Source organism: Syngnathus floridae, chromosome 7, assembly GCF_059516105.1.
Source record: "Syngnathus floridae isolate MCC-2025c chromosome 7, RoL_Sflo_1.0, whole genome shotgun sequence".
Lineage (NCBI taxonomy): Eukaryota > Metazoa > Chordata > Actinopteri > Syngnathiformes > Syngnathidae > Syngnathus > Syngnathus floridae.
This window is the reverse complement of record NC_142419.1, coordinates 1,015,344-1,022,087: the sequence shown is the minus strand read 5'-3', so window position 1 is coordinate 1,022,087 and position 6,744 is coordinate 1,015,344. Positions and strand designations below refer to the sequence as shown.

General features: G+C 46.6%; 1 pseudogene; it reads right to left on the bottom strand.

Annotated features, from left to right (window-relative positions):
* Positions 1–1,787: 1,787 nt before the first annotated feature.
* LOC148394767 (E3 SUMO-protein ligase ZBED1-like) lies at positions 1,788–6,295 on the bottom strand (annotated as a pseudogene).
* Between the last annotated feature and the right edge of the window lie 449 nt (positions 6,296–6,744).

The window sequence follows — 6,744 nt, the reverse complement described above, 5'->3', positions numbered from 1 at the left end:
AATCACAACCACTTTCAAAGTTTATTCCTTACACCAGGGGTGTCAAACTCATTTTGGTCTGGGGGGCGCATACAACTTAATCGGATCTCAAGGGGGCCAGACCAGTAAACTCATTCCAAAATTACATAGAACTAACAATAAGTCCACTTTTTTTCTTTGTATTAGTGCAAAGAAGAAGACGTAAATTATAAATATATATATATATATATATATATATATATATATATATATATATATATATATATATATATATATATATATATATATATATATATCTTTATATGTTTACTAAATATATTATGAACAACCTAAGAGTTTTTAAGAAAAGTATGTGCAATTTCAACAACACTTTTACTCACTTTAACATTTATACAAGTGCAAAACTCACATAACATATATGGCATGCATAAGAAATAATGCAAAGAAAACTGACAAGAAAACTGACTAGCACTGACTTTCCCAGCAATTACAACAGCAAATATTCAGAGCTGTTCATTTTTATAGTGCAATGTTGAAAGCAGCATTCCATAGGATTTAGTCTTGCTCAGTATTTGGCCCTGAAACTTGCCATCTTTTAGCCTGCACAAGTGCATCAATATCAGGCATCATGTCCTGAGAAGCAGCCAGTTTCAGAATCTCATTTAAGTGCTTATGTGTGAGCTTTGAGCGAAGCTTTGTTTTATTCGTGTTCATTACTGAGAAGACCTGCTCACAAAGGTAGCTAGTCCCAAACATAGACAACATTTTTGCAGCCAGTGCTTGTATACTTGTAAAACGTGTCCAAGCCCACAGAAGCAAATTTGTCCTTCAATTCTACATCACACTGCAAATCAATGATTTCAAGTTGCATTTCAACGGGCACATCAGAAGCTCTGACTGTGAATGGTGAGCGAAAAACTCAAGTTCGCTAAAGACCTGAAATCGCTTCTCAAACTCCCTCAGTAACCCTGAAATCTTGTCTTTGTGCTGTGTCACTTCAGGATTGACGCTTACTGCGCACACATCTCTGAGACAGGGAAAATGAGCAGTGTCACCGCTTGCCATCTGCGTCTCCCATAACGCGAGCTTTAACTTGAATGCACGTATGCTGTCATAATACTGTTAAAATATTTTGCGTCCTTGCAACGTTTTGTTCAGATTATTCAAGTGCTCTGTAATATCAACCATAAATGCAAGGTCCTGCAGCCAAAGTGGGCACTGTAATTTCAGGTTTTCCTTTTTTCTCCATGAATTGTCCGATTTCCCCACGTAGATCAAAGAAGCGCTTCAGCACAGCACCTCTGCTTAACCATCTTACTTCAGTGTACGGCAGACCATGGGTAATGTTACAGTCACTGAGGAAGCTGTCAAACTGACGATGATTGAGACCTCTGGCTCGGATAAAATTAACAGTTCTGACAACCACCTCCATGACGTTATCCATTTTTAGCGACTTGCAACATAATGTCTCCTGATACAAAATGCAATGAAATGTCCAAAAATCACCTCTTCCATTTGCGGCTTGTACTTTCTCTCTGAACTTTGTCACGACACCTGCCTTTTTCCCGATCATTGACGGCGCACCATCATTAGCCAGACTTATGGCGCGGGACCAGTCCACCCCGACTCTTTCCAGCGCTCCAACAACAGAGCGGATAATGTCATCAGCTGTTGTGGTGTCGATTTGGCTGGAATACACAGCAGGGACTTTGCCAGCCCTGCCAGGGTTAAACAGCGTTCTCCTTCTTGGGTAGGGCATGTTCTCTGAAATACATCAAGACTTTATGCTGTACAGCATTGTTTAACTGCTACTCCACATCTTGCTCTTCATCACTGATGGTGGAGTCTGAGTTGAGGAACGATGTGGCCCTCTTGACATCTGCTGCTGGTGGGGAGTCCTGTGCGGTGCTGCATGCTCCATACTCCATTTTCACTTGAACTGGGCTGTTTGGCAGTAAATGCCATGGCTCGCACTGCACTTTGGACCTTGAATACTTCGTCAGCAGGCAAGAACCTCACTTTTTAAAACCTGAGATCCAGAGCAGCAGCAAGCAGGGTGATGTTTGGAGATTCAGGTTTGAAGTCAGTTAGTCCTTTCCATCTTTCTGTGACTTGCTCTGTTGCATGAGCCTGAAATGACCTCACTGGTGCATTCTCAAGATATGAAGTCTGTATGTTCTTCTTATGTTTGTGAACAAGATGTAGAAGTGCAGCGAGTATAACATACCGTTCTTCATTCAGAAACACTGTGGCTGATTCAAAGGGCTCAATGACTTGGTTCAGCTCCTCAATCAGGTTCCACTGTTCAGGTTTGAGGTCCAGATAGTGTTTCCCTCTCCGTGTCACTGCTGGGTGAGAGAGTGTAGCTTTCACCAGCCATCTCTGTCCTTGCAGCCTGGACAACATGGCGTGGGTGCTGTTCCAGCGTGTGCGGACATCTTGCACCAGCATGTTTTCCTTGACACCCGTTTGTTTCTGCTTGTCCTTCAAGCTGGTGCATACCAGTTCACTCTTTTTAAAGTGTTTGACAAGATTCAAGATTCAAGAGTTTTTTATTCGCCATGTTTGAGCGTGCCAAACAAGGAATTTGACTTCGGTAAATCACAGCCTCTGTTCAACATTTAGGTGACTAACAACAACACTCAGGACATGTGAAAAATGAAAGATATACTCAAACATCCCCTGATCTTAAACTGATCTTAAACTCCCAAGAGGGCAAGGAAAAACTCCAGCTAGGGGAAATGAGAAACCTTGAGAAGAGACCACAGATGGGAGGGTCCCTCTTCTAGGATGACCAGGCTGCAATGGATGCAGAGAGGACACACAGTACAAACAGTGTGGACAAAAAAGGTGTGGAGAGCAGGATGTTATTGCACAGTAATGACTCTGAGACTCTAAGAGTGGTGTGAGTTCATCAGAGCGACAGCCTGGGGGAAGAAGCTGTCTCTGTGTCTGCTGGTTTTAGTGTACAGAGCTCTATAACGGCGTCCGGAGGGGAGTAGTTCAAACAGGCTGCAACCTGGGTGCGAAGGGTCTGTTGAGATGTTACTTGCACGTTTCCTGGTCCTGGACAGGTACAAGTCTTGGATAGATGGTAGGTTGATTCCAATTATCTTTTCTGCAGTCCTTATTGTCCGTTGCAGTCTGTGCTTGTCTTGTTTGGAGGCCGATCCAAACCAGACAGTGATGGAGGTGCAGAGGACAGACTGGATGATGGCAGTGTAGAAGATCTTCAGCAGCTCCCGCGGCAGGTTGAACTTCTTGAGCTGTCTCAGGAAGTACAGCCTCTGCTGGGCCTTCTTCTGGACAGAGTCTATGTGGCCGGTCCATTTCAGGTCCCGAGAGATTGTGGCTCCCAGGAACTTGAAGGTGTCTGATGAGAGAATAGTATTACTGCGGATAGTGAGGGGTGAAAGTGGTGAAGGGCCTCGTCTGAAGTCCACTGTTATCTCCACGGTCTTGAGCGGGTTCAGGTCCAGGTGGTTTTGGCTGCACCAGTGGACCAGCCGCTCCACCTCCTGTCTGTACGCAGTCTCATCACCGTTCTGGATCAGTCCGATGAGAGTGGTGTCGTCTGCATACTTCAGGAGCTTCACAGAAGAGTCACTTGCGGAGAAATCGTTGGTGTAGAGGGAGAAGAGCAGTGGGGAGAGGACGCACCCCTGAGGGGCTCCAGTATTGGTGGTCAGGGTGTCAGATGTGATGCTCCCCAGCCTCACACGCTGTCTCCTGTTGGTCAGGAAGCTGGTGATCCACTGACAGGTGGAGGCAGGCACCGCGAGCTGGATGAGCTTCTGTTGGAGGATGTCAGGAGCAATGGTGTTGAACGCCGAGCTGAAGTCCACAAACAGGATCCTGGCGTACTTTCCTGGGGTGTCCAGGTGTTGCAGGATGTAGTGCAGTCCCATGTTGACCGCATCATCCACCGACCTGTTTGCCCGGTAGGCAAACTGGAGGGGGTCCAGCAGGGGGCCCGTGACATCCTTCAGGTGGTTCAGCACTAACCTCTCGAAAGATTTCATGACCACAGATGTCAGTGCAACAGGTCTATAGTCATTCAGACCTGTGATGGCGGGCTTCTTGGCCACTGGAACGATGGTGGAGCTCTTGAAGCACGAGGGCACCTCACACAGCTCCAGGGAACGGTTGAAGATCCGTGCAAAGGTGGGCGCCAGCTGCTCAGCGCAGACTTTCAAGCAGGAAGGTGACACGCCGTCTGGGCCCGGTACCTTCCTGATCTTTTGTCTCCGGAACATCTGGCGCACTTCCTCCTCGCGGATCTGGAGTGCGGGCGCGGCCTCTGCAAGAGAAAGAGTCGGTGACCACGGTGATGGAGGTGTGGACAGAGCAGTTGTGGGGGGAGGTGAGTATGTAGATTGTGCTGCAGGAGGTCCCGTTGTGTGGGAGGACCGATCAAACCTGCAGTAGAACCTGTTTAGCTGGTTAGCGAGCCTTGGGCTCTCCACAGGACGGGGGGTTCATTTCTTGAAGCCCGTGATGCTCTGCAGACCTTTCCACACTGTTGAGGGATCTGGATTGGCAGAGAGGTGTCTCTCCAGGCTCTCCCCGTAACACCTCCTGGCTTTCATGACCTCTCGGTTCAGTGTGTTTCTGGTCTGCTTGAACAGGTCCCGGTCACCGCTCCTGTAGGCCTCCTCCTTGACTTTGCGCAGCCTCCTAAGATTCGGTGTAAACCAAGGGTTGTCGTTGTTGTACGTGCAGAAGGTCTTAGTCTGCACACACAGATCCTCGCAAAAACTGATGTATGATGTGACAGTGTCAGTGAGTTCATGCAGGTCTGAAGTTGCAGCTTCAAAAACTCTCCAATCGGTGCAGTGAAAGCAGGCTTGGAGGTCCTGCCTTGACTCCACTGTCCACTTCCTTACAGTCCTCACCACAGGCTAAGAAGTTTTTAGTTTCTGTCTGTAGGCCAGGATCAGATGAACTAGACAGTGGTCCGAGAGTCCTAAAGCTGCACGAGCCACAGAGTGGTATGCATCCTTAATTACGGTGTAGCAGTGGTCCAGTGTCTGTGCCCCTCTGGTGGGACACGTTATGTGCTGTCTGTATCTGGGGAGTTCGTGTGCGAGGTTCGCCCTGTTAAGATCACCCAGAACAATGATTAGTGAATTTGGTAGAAGTTTCTCCATGTCTGTCACCTGGTCAGCCAGCATCTGCGTGGCTTCACTCGCACGTGCGTGTGGTGGAATGTAAACAGCCGCCATGACGATCGAGGAGAACTCCCGTGGTGAATCGAACGGCCGGCAGTTTATGAAAAGTGTTTCTAGGAGAGGGCTGCAAAAATCTTTCAACACCATGACATCGGTACACCAACGTTCATTAATGTAGAAACAGAGACCACATCCCTTTGATTTTCCGGAGAGCTTCGCGCTGCGATCTGCACGCGTTAGCTGAAACCCAGCTAACTCCATAAAGGCTTCTCTCAGCAGCCACACACTTTAAGATAGCCTCATGGCTCTTCAGAGAGCTTTGTACAATCAAGTTGAGGGTGTGCCCTGCACATCGCATGGATGCCCAGCTGAGCCGCTCATGCCAAATTGTTGCTGCTACGACCTTAGCACCATTGTCGTGGATGACAGCCTTGATTTTCTCTGCAGAAATGTTGAATTTGGCAATTACCTCCTCGATCCACTCTGCAATATTTGCAGCCATGTGTCTCTCCTCAAGGGGCATCGTTGTCAGGCAGTGGGACACCATATCACATGTCTTTCCTCAATAGTGGCATGTTACCCCATTTAAGTCTCTGTTAATACGCTCATCCACATATCTGTTGTGAGTACAAGGCTGTCACTCTCATACAGGGCTTGCCTTTGATGCCTTCATATTTTCTCTCCATCTGTTTTGTAAAGAAGGTTCTTTATGGAAGCTCGTAATCGGGATGAAAAGTGGAAATCATGGCTTTAAAGCCGCCATCCCCCACCATGCTCAATGGGCGCAGGTCTGTGACCATCATGTTTAAAATGCTGTTAGTCAACTCAGCTGCTTGCTCAGGGGTACATGATGGGGCTTTGTGCTCATATTTGTCCATATGAAACTGTGATGATTTACTGAAAAAGACGACAAACAGTAATTAGTTAATTGATATTACCAAGGTTAAATGTCATAATCATATAGTAGGTTCATGGCTGTGCATTTATAAACCCTAAACTTACACGAGCTGACTCAATTCACTGACTTCACACTAAAATTAATATACCTCCTGCATTAGACCACATTAGGCTCCAGTGCTACTAATGTTACATCAGTCATCACATTCATTTACAGTATCTCACAAAAGCGAGTACATCCCTCTCATTTCTGCAATGTTTTAATTATATTTTGCCATGGGACAACACTGAAGAAATGACATTTTGAGACAATGTTAAGTAGTCACTGTAGAGCTTGGATAACAAAGTAAATGTATTGTTACCTCAGAGTAACTCAAAATACAACAATGAATGTATAAAATGCTGGCAACAAAAGTGAGTACACCCCAACTGAAAATGTCAAAATTGGACCCAAATGTCAATAATTTGTGTGGCTACCATTATTTTCCAGCACCGCTGTAACCCTTTTAGGCATGGAGTTTACCAGAGCTTCACAGGTCGTCGCTGGAATCCTTTTCCACTCTTCCATGATGACATCACGGAGCTGGTGGATGTTGGAGACCTTGCGCTCCTCCACCTTCCATTTGAGGATGCCCCACAGATATTCAATAGCGTTTAGGTCTGGGGACATGCTTTGCCATTCCATCACTTTCACCCT